Raw genomic sequence first — 14905 nt, 5'->3', positions numbered from 1 at the left:
GAAGGTGCTACCAAAACACAAACTGAGTGAAAAGCTACCTTAAAAGAGTCTCCTGGAAACGCATCTAAAACTAGAGCTACCATGAGAAGTCTCCTAGGCTAACATTTTCATCTAGATGAGAATGTAACTGCCTGTACATTTTTTATTTTATTTTATTTTTATTTTTATTTATTACTATACTTTAAGGTCTATGGTACATGTGCACAACGTGCAGGTTTGTTACATATGTATACATGTGCCATGTTGGTGTGCTGCAACCATCAACTCGTCATTTACATTAGGAGTGAACTATCACAAGGACAGAAAACCAAACACCGCATGTTCTCACTCGTAGGTGGGAATTAAACAATGAGAACACTTGGACACAGGATGGGGAACTGCCTGTAAATCTTAGTGAAATCGCAAAAAGAAGAAAATTCCATACATTCACTACAGAACAGGTGTGTTAGCTGGAAAAATGCTGAAGGACACACAAATGCATCTGGTGCATTTTTGTATATATAAAATGCTGGTACAAATATGCATTTTATATTTCAAACACATACCAAAAGGCCACCTCATGATTTCAAAAAGAGACTCATCGCAATCACCTTAATTAAACAGCTGAAGTAAAACGTGATAGTTTCCTATATCGCAGGTATTCACCATTTCAGGAATATTTATTGAATACATTGATGTACACAACGTTGCTTCAAAAGTGAGAACCCTGCCTCTCTGTGGGGCTTTGTTGAACAGTCATCACTAACATTTAAGTGGTTTGTATTATACTGAATATTTACCTGAGTGTTCTCATCTAATCTTATCAACAGCCCCATGATGGGGAAACTGGCACACAGAGAGGTTAAGTGACTCATCCAAGGACACACAGCTTGTGAGGGGAGTAGCTGGGACTGGATTGCTCAGTGCTCCCAAGGGTGCTGGGCATCATCTTTTCTAATCCACTTGCCTTCTGTTGTAAGGTCCCCAGGCCTGCACATTTGGACTCTTACACTTCCACCTCCCTAATTTATGTCTGGCTGCTCTTCTCTCAGGATGAGAATCTCACCATCCAAAATGTTTTTTGGACCACTACTCTTGTATTTTACTTGAATTTTGGAAATTAGCAGGGTAAAACAGATTTTTTTTTTTTCTTAACCATCTCCACCATTGCAGACCCAATGCACTGTGACACAGTTCAGCGCCCACGCGGGGTCTTCATGTGGACTGAGAGCGCCTTTCCCATCCATCAAGGACCAGGTGAAACTGAACCATGTTACTGTCTGCAATGGTGACTTTAGAATCTGAGAGGGCAGCTGCCACGTGCCTTTGTTGCGTTAGGAAGATTGGAGTCCAGGGCCACGGGCTGAGGGTGACAGGAGCAATCAGCCTATGTTTCCCTTTTCACATTCTCAAATAGACACATCCACAGAACAGAAGTAGCAGACACTCTGCGTTTTTACAGCTTAGATCACTGCATTCAGAAGAAATGTGGTAGGCCTGCCAGAAGACCGGGATTTTGAACCGTTGTCTGCTTCCTGCACGTTGATCTGATTGAAGGCCAGGCTCTGACCCAGTCACATGTTATTGCGTGCTTTGCCTTGCCGCCCCACTGTTAAGTCACCCGTCACCATTAGGAACAACCTTGGCTCATTCTTCCTGAGCTCACTTATCTTTTTGCTGAAAGGTAACTGGGTTCTTTGCAGAGCAGGGCATTTTCCTTGAGTGGATGGTGAAGAAATGTCCCTGACAGTAGGCCACAGTGAACCGGGCCACGTGTGTGTCTCCCATGAGGTTTGGGGCATCTCCAGGTGAATCTTGTCTCCCTGGGGCCATCAGTGTAGCAGCCTCCAAGATCATAGGAGCTCTTCAGTCTCCCAGTTCTCCCTGATTCACTTAGGTGGGTTTATTCTGTTTTTCATTGCTGCTTCCTTAACTTAGAATCAGACTTATTCGGCAATAGTTTGAGAATGTCCTCCCACTGTCTCTCCTGCTTGGCAATGAATTCATGCTCCACCCTCCTCCAGCTGAGGCCAGCACTCCCTCTGGGCCCCTCAGAGCACCCCGTCTCTGCCTGCTGGTGGTGCTGACCACAGCGTTCGGCCACAATTCTTCTGCTTTCTTCTCATGTCCACACAGTGAGCTCCAGTGTACTCAAGAGGTGTTTGCTGAAGTGAATTGAATGATTTCATTGAAACCTCTAAACCACCCAGCAAGTAGGCGGATCCCCAGATAAGGAGGAGAAGCTGAGACTCAGAAATGTTCAGTGCCCGCACGTAAGCATCATGGCATCAGAGACAGAGCTGGGATTTGCATCTTCAGCTCCCAGATCTTAGGTGCTGGGTAGCTTTCTCATTGTTCTTTGGCTCATTTGACCAAATTACACTTGTCTTTTGAGACTGGGCCATGTGCTTTTAGGAGAGCCTGTTCCAACACCATTCTCACTGATTTGAAGGAGAGTTTCCAGCACACCCTGAGGATGCGAAGGACAAGTGGGCACCCTGTTTTCAAGGCCATCCTTGGAGCCATCACAATGTTAGCCTCATGTTCAGGGGAGAGAGGTCATCCCTGGACACCTCCCTGAGCCTCAGGCCTTGGACCAGACTCCTCCTCTTCTGTGGTCCCCAAGGCATTGGGACGGTGCCTGGTTACCATGACAACCTCTTCCCACATGGCAGTCCCAAGCCACAGTCCCACAGGGGTACATACCGGTGACCGAGCCCACAGCAGCCTGTCTACTCTTCATAAACAAGGGAGATTGGGAAGTGTAGGACTTGAGATTCCATGTCGGAGGGCAACATTGACACCTGTACAAATAGGAAGTGGGTGTGAATGATGGGGAATTGCGAGTGGACGATGACAGATGTCCTCTGTGCTGCAAGTCCTTATTCCTCACCTCTTTTGTCTTCATCTAAACAAAGATGAGGATTTTACAGGCTCTACTTGCAATCCGTGTTCAGGTTGTCTCTGGTGCACTGTCCCCGAATGCTGGGCAGGAGAGGAAAAGGGGAGATCCTGGTGGTCAGTGTCTAGCTTTCGGGAACATCTCGGCTTCCCAGGTGCTGATGTGCAGGAACCAGATGCCATGGCTCCAGGGCTCCAGCCTGCCGTGGCGAAGGTGGGAGGACCCAGTAAGAGCTCATTGGAAACCTCCCTGCTCGTTGCAGGTGGCGATTTTGAACAGAGAGGGGTGTGCTGGAAAGTCACAATGCACCACGGTGTGGAGATTCGCTTCTATAAAACAGGTCCCTGTTTTCAGCAACCCCAAATCTCTGTTAGTCAGTTCAAGCCACCATAACAGAATACAGAATACTGTGGCTTAAACAACAGAAGTTTATTTCTCATAGTTTTAGACACTGAGAAGTCCAAGATCAAGGTGCCAGCAAGGTAGGTTTTGTGCTGAGGGCTCTTCTCTTATTATCAAACTGAACAGGGGGTGTGGCCAAACACTGACATCATTATTGCAGCACGAGAAAGTGAGGCATTTATTGCAGGGCACCAAGCAAGGAGAATCAGGCAGCTCATGCTTAAGACCTGACTTCTCTCATGGCTTACCCTAAGGTAAGGGTTTTGAAAGGAGGGGACGCAGAGGTGATGGCTGAAGTTATATATCAAAGCATGGAGGCTGTACTTTGGTTTGACCCAAAGAGGCAGGACATCTCCAAGAGTGGGCCCACAGGTCATAGGTGGATTAAAAAAATTTCCGATTTGCAATTGGTTAAAGAGGCAAAGCTTTGTCTAGAAATTTGGGATTAGAAGAAAAGAATGTGGAGTCTGACCCATGGGCCCAGGTTGCTCAGGAAGAAATTTAGAACAAAGAACAGAGGTCAAGGTTCAGTCCAAAATCCCCCTTGTCTGAGGTCTAAGCACCAGCAGATCCACTTGGTGGGGGTCTGGGTTTCTGAAAGACAGCTGAGAGACATTTGTTAAGATACTACCTTTAGCTTCTCTGGGGAACTGAACATCTCCTGACTTCCCTAGCCACTGTTTTAAGCCACTGTTACCTTCTTATTTATCAGGTTGCTCATTTACTTCTCAGGGCTAGCTGGGTGCCTGGAATTTTCCTTGAAGGAACTCAAGATTTTCCTTTATTTCAATGCTCGGGAGGCCTGGCAGGTCCCTAAGAGGGGTCCCTGCTGCATTTTCCTTTGGTTTGTAGTTTGCTCACATGACCTGCACATGAACTTGATGGGGGTAGAGGGGAGAGAGAGAGAGAGTTAGCTCTCTGGTGTCTCTCCTTATGAGGGCACTAATCCCACCATGAGGGCCCCACCCTCGTAACCTCGTCTAACCCTTATTACCTCTCAAGGCCCCGTCTACAGTACCATCACATTAGGGGCTAGGACTTCAGCATATGAATTCTGGGGGGACACAAACATTCCATTCTGTTCATAGCAGTCATGATGCTGATGCAGATGCAGATGCATTTTCTACATCCTCTGGGTCTAGACTGCTTGAGTTCAAGCCTGCCTCTGCCCCTTGCAGACAGTGGGGTCTTAGACAAGTTCCTTGATCTCCCTAGGCCTCAGTTTTCCTATCTGTAAAATGGACATGATAAAAAAATCCCTACCTTGGAATAAATAGTAAGTGCCAAATGAGGATTTGTTAAACCGTAATATCTACTTCCACAGTCTTTCACAGGCTTATGAAGTTTCCTGAGACCTTACAAGCCAAGCTGGTGTTGTCCCCTCTCCTTTCCTCAGGGAAACAAGAAGTCTGGCTCTCATAACCCTTCACAGGCTGGAAGTCAGGACACCAGGAGAGTCTTCTCTGAGCTGTTACCTTGTAACGAAAAGCCTTATCTGGAACAAGCACTCCTGTATGACTTCCATAGGCTCTACATGGTTTATTGGCAGTTAAGCACATCTGTGCTGTGTGCCTGTGTGCATGCAGGCACCTACACACATTGTACACAGCACGCCACAGTGTAACCATCTGGGGGTCTTGCAGTGCTTGTCAGGATTCCATCCATCATCCTGATGGGCAGGGTTAAGGTTTTTGTGTGGTCTAGGCCCTTCCCTCTCTTCTCCCCTTTCTGGTTCTGTGCTGTCTTTGACCCGTGATATCCACTTATGTGTCTGGCACTGGTTTTTGGTCTTGAAGCTTGGCAGTCTCCTGTGTGCAATGCTCAAAGTGGAATTCCCAAGAACTGAACTCCTTTTACTTCTAATAATTTTATTTTTTGCATAAATCTGTGCCTCATGGGAGCTGCAGGGAATATAGTTCCCTGGGTGACCTCCTGCAAGTAAGCCGGATGGAGGCTGGCTGGGAGGTTTTGTTCCTCCGAGTGTCCCCTGCCCCTGCCCTGGGCCTACACACAGGTTAAGTCTGGTGTGGTTTCAGGAAGGGTATGTTACTTCCCTGGGGCTGCTGTAACAAATTACCACAAATTTAGTGGCTTAAAATAACACATTTATTTTTGTACGATTCTGGAAGGCAGTTCAAAATCAGCCTCAGTGGGCTGAAGGTGCTGGCAGGGCTGGTCCTTCTGGAGGCTCTGGGGAGAAGCTGTGTCCTGGCCTGTCCCAGCCCCTGTGGCTCCTGCATGCCTGAGCTCCTGGCCCCTTCCTCCGTCTTTGCCGCGGCAGTGTGGTCTGCACCCTCTGCATCCTCTGTGGTCAGGCTGCCACCTCTGTCTCTGCCTTTCGTGAAGACCATTGTGGTGACCTTGAGCCCACCTGAATCACGTCCCCATCTCAGAATCCTGAACCTAACAGTATCTGCAAGGCCTTTTTTGCCATGTAAGGCAACATACTCACAGGTTCTGGGGATTAGGACGTGGATATATTTGGGGGCCACTGTTTTGTCACTACCAACTGGCAGGCTGTATCCCTTTCCATGTTCAGTGTGTGCAGACGCTGCCCGTGTGTCAGCACTGGGCCAGGGCTCCCTGTGGGGCCTTCGATTTAATCCTTACGGCAACCCCGCGCGGTGGGCACACTTCAACCTCGAGGTTGAAGGTCGCTGATAATGGAGCTGAGGTTCAGGGAGGTCAGCTCCCGAAGGTTACACAGGTTCCAAGGGGTGAAGCCAGGACTCAGCGGGTGCAGCGTGGTCTGTTTTAACTGTCGGTGCTCAACCGCACGCTCCAGCCCCTCCTCCCAGCCACCCCCACAGCACGTGCCCCTCAGTCTGCCAGAGGTAGGTTCGCTGTGCCAGACTGCTGCCCTGCTCCTCCCTCTGGGGCCCCGAGTCGCCTGGGCCCCAAGCCCACTCCTCAGGCATTCATCTGTCATCTGTGCTGCGTGACAAATGGCTACACACACAGCGGCTTGGAGCAGCACCTGCTCACTGTCCCATAGCTCTGTAGGACAGAAGTTGTGGCTTCAGTGGGCTTCTCTGATCTCACAAGGTGAAAGTCAAGGTGTCAGTTGGGCTGGGCTCTTGTTGGGTCCTGGGGAAGACTCTCCTCCCAGGCACACTTAAGTGCTGGGCAGGACTCAGTTCTTGGTGACTCGGGGCCCCGTGTTAGCCAGGGGCTGCTCTCAGCCAGGCTGTCTTTAAAGCCGGTGAGGCCATGTTGGCTCCGTAAGGTGTGCGATCTGGCTGACTTCATTTCTTCCACCAGTTGGAGAAAATTCTCTGCTTGTCAAGGGTTCCTGTGGCTAGGTCAAGTGCAGCGGGATACTCTCTCATTTGTCATATAACCTAACAGGGTCACAGGTGCTGCATCTCATGTCTCCAGGGGAAGCTCACTGGGTCGGGGGTTACATTAGAGTTCTGCCCACTTGGCCAGTCTGTGTCCTCTAATTCATCCCATTTCAGTTCCCAGTGCTGGGCTCTTTCCCTCCACACAATTTGAAACCTGGCTGTGAAGGCCAGAGGGAAATGGCTGTGGAGAGAGAAGAGCATGTTTTCTGTGCTGGCCAGGGTAGGGGTGCAGAGAGCGGTGAGAACCAGAAAGGCTGTGGAGTTCAGAGGTGGCTTTCTGGGCATGAGGAGTGTTTTAAAGGATGACCTTTAGCATTCTTTGAATTCTCTTAGAACATTTCTGTGGAATCTGGGTTTCACAATTCTTTCCATAGTATATCTAAGTCTACATTTTACCAGTTCCTCAAAATATTTTGTTGGTCCCCTGTAGAGAAAATGTTCTAGCTTTGTGACCGTGTGGGCAAACAAGCTATTTAACTGCTCTGTGGCTCAGTTTCCCCACTGGTAAAATATGCATGATCACTTCACTGTGTCTACCTCATAAGGTTGTTAAAGGGTTAAACAGAGTGAATGCAGGCACATGCTTAGAACACAGAAGCACTTGTCAAGTGAGTAAAACCAAATAAAACCACATGTCTACAGAAAAGGTCGCTTCAGTTTAATTACTCAGTTTAGAGTTACAGCTGAAAAGTGTTATACATGTATGGAATAGTGTGGATTATTTACTGTGAAAGCAAATTAAATGTCTTTAGCATTGGGGAATGTTTAGGTGAATCAGTAGAGAGTCAACAGTGTCAGCGAAATCATCCAAGGTGTGGCTGGCCCGAGGCAGGTGTGATGCAAAGCTCATTGGCTACCAGGGTGCAGGTGGAGGGACGTGGTGCTTGGTCACTCAAAGGCACTTTGAGGGAAGATGATGAAGGTGCTCCTCTGGCTCCACAGAGGGGAAGCAAATGTGGAGGTACAGGAAAAGAAAGACAAAGCCAAGGCCTTCGAGGTGGCGCTGAGGTCGTCCTGCACCCTCCAGCTCTCCCAGGTGAACCACTTGCTCTTTCCTCTTCCGTGCACTTGGACTCCAGAATTCTTTGGGATCCTTGAATTTTTTTTAAAAAATGTTTTATTTTATTCTATTTTATTTTGAGATGCAGGTCTCACTATGCTGTCTAGGCAGGCCTCAAACTCCTGATGTCCAGATCCTCCTGCCTCAGCCTCCTGAGTAGCTGGGATTACAGGTGCAAGCCACTTCACCCGGCCCCTGGAGAGCATCAGATTTTTTTCAGCGGTTTATTCTGATAGTGTCACTGAAACTATGTTGCTCTAAACCACATATCGGTGTTGCTTCATCACTGAGAGTTTTCTATGACCATGATTAGTGATGGTTCAATTTGCTTTGGAAAGTTTCCAGACTAAAAATTTTTTGGCTATGTTAGAAAGTGGAGGAATTATAAACATGAGTGTTTGCTGAAATCAGAATTGTCATGTGTGGGTGAGTGTGTGTTTATTAGGTGTGTATATATGTGCATATATGAGTGTTTATTTGTGCCTATGCGTATATGCCTATGTATATGTGTATGCATGTATGTATTTGTGTGTTCATATATATGATTGCATGTGTGCATATGTGTATGTATATGTTGATGTGTATGTGTGTGCATATATGGGCTTGTGTGTATGTGTGTACATTTGCATATATATGTGCATATATATGCATGCATTATATGTTTGTGTCTGTGTGTAGGCGTGTGAGCATAAACTTTGTCTCATATGTAAGTTCTTCCATCCAACTTCTCTTCAGTGTTGGATCGTCTTATTAAGGGCCTTGGTTAGTCTTATAAATTTTCATGAAAAGTCTGTCCACTCAACCTTGCTCGTTTGATTAGATTATTTAATTTTTGACAATAGAGAGGGAATATCTGCCCACCAGGTTCTGATCTGAGATGAGAACCCTGAATAATCAGTTGTTTGCCCTCGTTGAGAAGAAGGGCATTTGTGCAGGGTCTTTGGATGGCATGCAGAACCTCCTTTCTTTGGGGTGTGTTGGGCTGAGTCTCTGGAATTTGGAATCTGTCTCACTTCCCAGACACCTGTGAATCTATGCTCTCTAAATTGTGCTTGGTGCTCATGACGGGTCCTGATTGCTCGTAAGGTCCGTAAGGGAAATTCCGTGAGACCGCCCAGGCCTGCATTTGCTTTAGAAATGCTGCCAAGGGTTTTCTACCATGATAATCAGTGCCCCTTATGTGAAGTTAACAAGGCAAACTGCTTTCTTGCTCTGTGAGTTAGGAAAAAAATTTGCTTTTTTAAAGGAGGTGGATTATTCTACTTTTGCACAGTTAATTTTCTTTTCTTTTTTATTTATTTAAAATTTTTTTGAGACAGAGTGTTACTTTGTTGCCCAGGCTGGAGTGCAGTGTTGCAATCTCAGCTCACTGCAACCTCCACCTCTGCACAATTAATTTTCTGTATTTTTGTTTTTGCTTTTTCTGCTAGGGAGCTCAGAGTAAAATTTATGTTTCAGCTTTAGGAACTGGGTGAGACATGAAAGTGTGGCCTTCAGCCTTACCCTTAGACTGGATTTTCTATGCTGATCTGGATCTTCCATGATCTTGCATTTTAATCTTTTATTAACACTTTTTCATATGTGTGCTAGTCAGCTCTATCAAGCCCTCAGGGGAACAAGTCAACAGCAAATGATGAACATTTAAAAACTCTTTGATGGTTGCTTATAGGCCAGTGGAGGGCAGGGAAGAAGACACAGAGGTGAGGCTTGGGGCCCACAGCTGGAGAGATGGTGGGTCATAGTGTGGACTCAAGAGCTGGGTACCCGCACCCAGGCACTCAGTGCACACAGAGGCTGAAACCAGCGGTGACTGCTCGGGTCTGGGGTAGGAGCCCCTGCTGTCACTTTGGGTCCTGCCTTTTCACAGCTCCACACACACACTGGTTGAGTCACCTGGGCACATCACCTCACCTCTTTGAGATTCAGTCTTCTTCTCTGCAAAATGGAACTAGTAATAGAGTTAGCTTCATAGAGGATTGTGTGTTTTAAATCAGACCAGTTTTTAGGTGTGGAACAGAGAGGCTGGCATCAAGGGCTAGCCACCACTATTATTAGTAGTAGTAGTAAAATCAGAAGGCCTGGAAATTGTGTGCAAATGGAGGGTGGGGAATACTTGAACAGAGCTTGACTTTTGAGCTTATGGTAACTATTTCTTACTCACCAGGTGTGGGAGGCAAAATTCTAATATGGCCTTCAAGATTTCCTACTCTAATCTCCAAGACTTTGAAGACTGGATTCACTGATGCAGGTGTAATTAGGGTTACTGCTATGGTCTGAGTGTGTCCACCAAAATTCATATGTCGAAACTTAATCACCCAAGTGAGAGTATTAAGAGGTGGGGAAATGAAGTCATGAGTATAGAACCCCCATGAATAGGATTCCCGTCCTTATAAAAGAGGCTGAGGGGAGCACCGTAAGCTCTTACCCCTTTGTCTCCTGCCGTGTGAGGACACAGCATTCATTCCCCCTGGACGACACAGCAACAGGTGTCATCTTGGAAGCAGACACTAGGCCCTCCTCAGATGCCAAACCTGCTAGTACCTTGACTTGGACTTCCCAGCCTCTAGAACTGTGAGAAAGGAATTTCTCTTCTTTATGAATCCCCAGTCTCAGGTATTGTGTTGCAGCAGCACAGGTGGACGGAGAAAGTTCCTAATCCTTTGACTTTAAAATAGCAGATTACCCAGCTGGGCTGAGCTTCACCACACACCCTTTACAGCAGAGGATATTCTTGAACTGGTGATGGAAGGGGAAGTCAGAGGGACCCAGGGGTGACAGAGCTGCTCTGTCCAGGGAGCTGCTCCTTTCCTGATGGTGATGTGGAGGGGCTCATGGGTCAGGACCTGAGAGCAGCCTTCAGGGGCTGAGACTAGTCCTTGGCTGATAGACATGAGAAAACGGGGACTTCAGTCCTGGAACCACAAGGAACTGAATTTTGCCACAACCTGGATGAGACCATAAGCTGATCTTCCCTGGAGCCTCCACCTACAGTACAGCAGAGCTGACGCTGGTTCCAGCTTGTGAGAACAAAGGCAGAGAGCCCAGCCAAGCCTGTCAGGACTTCTGAGCTGCCGTGCTGCACGGTGGCAAATGGGTATTGTTTAAAGCTGTTAAGTGTGTGGCGTTATGCAGCTACAGATGGCTGATACATCGAGCCACTTCCACATGATACTGTATCCCTTCCGGGCACCACCAAAACACCAAAACGGCTGCTGGGCAGGGGGGATGCACCACACAGTGGCTCCCCATCAGCCTCTGGAGCCTATTGGTGGCTGCTCCTTGCCTGTGGGCAGGGAATACAATGGGTGTCCCTTGCTGCTCCAGTGATGCACTGACTGGTGGCTCTTGGGCCAGGGACTCCAGGTCGCACATGCCACCCAGTGGGAAGAGACATGCCTATGTGAAAGAGCATCTGGGGGTCCGTGGGATGCACTGGGAGAAGGACGGCTTCACAAGCGCCTTCTGACTCATCAGCCACTTCTCCCTGGAGGGCAAGATGTGACCCAGAAGGCTGAACAAAGGCAGCCAGCTCCAGGGATAGAAAGTCCTTGTGATCTCTCTTCAATTTAGCTTTTGCTTTGATTGGTGAAGCCCTTCTGTTGAAATGTGTGAGGCTTAAACCCAAGACTGTAAACCTAATAGGAATTCGGTTCGCTTCATGAGTCAAGATAATTGTGGTTTGAAAAATGTTTTCAACATAACATTAATTTCGACCTTTACGTAAAGACTGACATAAGTGTGTTTTTAAAATGGATATTCATGCATGACACAGTTTTCATTATTACCTTATCAGATTTCCTGAGTTGCTGCAGCAGTGATAGTTCAGGTGTTTCAAATAAGCAATCACTTATTTTTATGCTCTTGCAGGGACAGGTTATGGTGATTGAACGGGATTTTCCTTTTCTTTTTTTTTCTCCTACAGGAGCCTCAAGAACAAAGGCCATCAGAAAGGCCATTCCGTGGTGTGGAGCCCCACAGGACTCATCAACCGTGGTTGAGGTTGACTGAAAACAGAGCAAGAGAGGCCCTCGCCCATCTCAGGTCCTCTCCATGCCCTCTTTCTGGTGGGATCCATGAAAGAAACTGGCAGCATGTTTCTATTTCTTGGGATTTAAGATCCTTTGTGTGAAATATTTAAAAAACCAGGTTATGGTTTATCCGTAAATTCTGGCTGGATCCCACTGGCTTCCTGACACCTCGTGGGCCATTTATCCTCCCCCGGTAAGCAGGTTGTGGGGCCGCTTTCCTCACCTCACCCAAGGCATGCTGACAAAGGAGCCCTGGCCAGATGCTGCCATTGCAGAATTTTTAAAAATGGATTAACCAAATAGAGTTTATAAAGTTGAGGTAGAATTCACATAACTTAACACTATTTAAACAAATTTGAAGTGTAGGAAACAGTGACTTTTAGTACATCCACAATGCTATGTGACCATCACTGTCTAACTTCAGAAAGAATCCCCACCCCACTAGCGGTGACATCCCAGTCCCGCCTCCCCTGCCACCAGGCAATCAGGAATCTGCTTTCTGTCTCTGCAGATTAGCCTGTTCTGGGCATTTCACAGAACTATATCGAATAGTGTGTGTCTTTTGTGTCTGGCTTCTTTCACCGAGCACAGTGTTTTCAGGCCTGTTGTGTGGCAGCAGGAGGGATCACAGCTTCCTTCCCTTTCAGGGTTCCACAGTGTTCTGCCGTATGGATGGACCACATTACCTTATGGATGGACCACATTTGGCTTCTCCATACGCCCACCAGTGACTGCTTTCTGGGCATTATGACTAACACTGATGAGAGCATTTGTGTACGTTTTTCTTTGACTCCCTGCAGAATTTTGGTGTGGGCTGATTCTCGGGTTTCACTGGACCCGGCCTCCTCTGGTGAGTACCTGCTAAGACTGTAATTCACTGATTGGCTATCCTGGGATTTGTTTTCCTCAGATGAGACTGGTGTTTTCTGCTAAATACAATGGATTACTTAAAGGGTCTTGAAGGGGCATGATACTGCAATATGCACCTTCCACGGCCTGGAATCTCCCTGAGTCTTGTCTTGGTTGAACTGCCTTCCATGTACAGGTAGGGTCTGTCTCTCTCTCTACTATGTTTTTCGAAGGATCCTCTGATGCTATTTCTGGATTTTCCTGCTACTGTCTCTATTTCCCGAAGACCCAACTCTGTTCTCAGATTTACCAAAGCTTTGAGACCAGAAGTATTTGAAGTATGAGATCAACTCTATTAGCGCCTTAGGAATTAAGATGCCAGGCCCGTTTCCTGATAATGCTCTGTTTTAGTAATCACGGCTTTGTGCCACCTTATACTGTATACATCTGATCTTTTGCATGGATGACATTTGCTTTCAGTAAGATTGTTAGGGCTGAGGTGATTGTGAGCTGCATTGTTGGAAGAGTGGCGATTGGAGGAAGATGGTGATCCCCTGCCCCACCCAAGCTGTGGATACATCATCTCTGGACCACTGCCCCCAGGTCAGTGTGAGCTGTCTCCCTGAGAAGGGCAACCAGGGCTACGAAGAGACAGCAAGTGGGGCACTGGGATCTTAGCAAGCAGCTGTGTGAACGATGCTGAGGAAGCGCATTGCTCTCGTGCAGAGCAGAGTTGGTCCGGATTACAACTGGGACCTCCCGTTGGCTTACAGGGTGGAGGCTGAAGCCCACGCAGACGCCCCCAGTCACTCACGACGGCTTGCTGTTCAAGGCTCCCTGCTTTGTTCCCCGTGTCACACCCTGCATGATGCCAGTGCCATGGTGCCCATGGGTTGCCAATCTGCAAACATGAGTGATACGGCTCAGCAAAACCTCCTCTCGACGTCCATGGAAAGCGCGGGGCCGCTGGGCGCGACCCAGAGAACCGCAGAGTGTGTGTCTCCAGCTCTCTGGGCACATGAGCCCACTAGGTGGGTTTTTGGGTACCACTGGCTGCCCTTTTTCATGGCTATTTTTTCTGGGCATTTCTCTTTAAAATGTTGACCAACATGACTTGCTAAACTGTTGAGTTTAGGTGCATAAAATGTATATATAATGGAATTTGTCAGCTTTTTAAGAGGCAGCATAGAGCCTCTGATGGCATCCCCACCTCCCTGTGGGGTGTCTGCAGTTCCGGAGAGCCATGGAGCTTGCACTCTTGCTTATTTTAGCAGTTCAAGGCCTTTGACCCCAATTTTTTGCTTGTCTTATCCAGCAGAGTCTCATGCACGGTTACTTTTATTTCTCAACACACTTCCCTGCTCATTTGTTGGTTCCTTTAACAGAGCTTCAAGAGATCCTAGAATCAAGATGGTGCTATGATCAGGGAGCAACCAAATAACCTTTGCAAATCTCTCTCTAAATACACACACACACACAAGTACATTCATATGCGCATGTGTATGTACACACAGATTGAGTGTTCCTTATCTGAAGTGCTTGGGATCAGGAGGTGTCTGGATTTCCAATGTTTTCGGATTTTGTAATATGCACATACAGATAATGAGCTGTCTTAGGGGATGAGACCCACTCACGCCTAAACACAAAACTCACTTATGTTTCAGATATACCTTAAAACACACCCTGAAGGTAATTTTATATAATGTTTTAAATAATTTTGTGCATGAAACAAAATTTTGACTGCAATCTATCACATGAGGTCAGGTGTGGAATTTTCAGTGTCGTGTTGACATTTACGAAATTTTGGATTTTGGAGCATTTCAGATTTCAGATTTTCAGATTAGAAGTGCTCAATCTGTCTATGTAAGTGTGTTTGTTCATTTACTTTCAGCCCCCTCTGAAGATGTTGGAAAGGAGGAGAAGAAAGAGGAAAGCAGGGAAGACCGCCTTGTAGAGGCCAGGCTGCAGCTTGGGCTCCGTGCACCTCTGCCTGCTAACGGGATCCACCTCAGGTCAAGAAGGTGCTGGCTCACCCTTCCCTCAAGATTTTAGAGATCCCAGTGCATGTCCTGGAAATCCTTTAAAATTCAAAGAAAACAAGCAAAGCTCTGGCTAATTAAATGTTTTCTGCTTACCGTCGTTAACATATTAATGAGACAGGTTAAATGTATTACTCAGTGGTGCAGAAGCTCTTAGGTCTGTGCACCCCTTTTTGAGAGGATTTCTCCATGTGGCATCTGTGTTTACAGTGCACTGGCTTTCTGTTCATAGGGCTTTTACATGGGGGCGATGGCACAGCAGAAAGCATCCCCAGGGTGAGAAGGGGATGAGGAGGTCCACA

General features: G+C 47.1%; 1 long non-coding RNA gene across 1 annotated transcript in view; it reads left to right on the top strand.

Moving 5' to 3' along the window:
• LOC117068339 overlaps positions 1 to 14650 on the top strand; it is a 48806-nt gene extending 34156 nt beyond the window's left edge. Inside the window, exons 7-9 of the long non-coding RNA XR_004431072.1 lie at positions 11610 to 13167; positions 13338 to 13595; positions 14456 to 14650. This is a non-coding gene — a long non-coding RNA (uncharacterized LOC117068339). The remainder of the gene's footprint in view (positions 1 to 11609; positions 13168 to 13337; positions 13596 to 14455) is intronic.
• The last annotated feature ends 255 nt before the right edge of the window (positions 14651 to 14905 follow it).

The sequence above is a fragment of the Trachypithecus francoisi genome, unplaced genomic scaffold (genome assembly GCF_009764315.1).
Source record: "Trachypithecus francoisi isolate TF-2019V2 unplaced genomic scaffold, Tfra_2.0 Lachesis_group21, whole genome shotgun sequence".
Classification (NCBI taxonomy): Eukaryota; Metazoa; Chordata; class Mammalia; order Primates; family Cercopithecidae; genus Trachypithecus; species Trachypithecus francoisi.
This window is presented reverse-complemented; position numbering and strand designations above follow the sequence as displayed.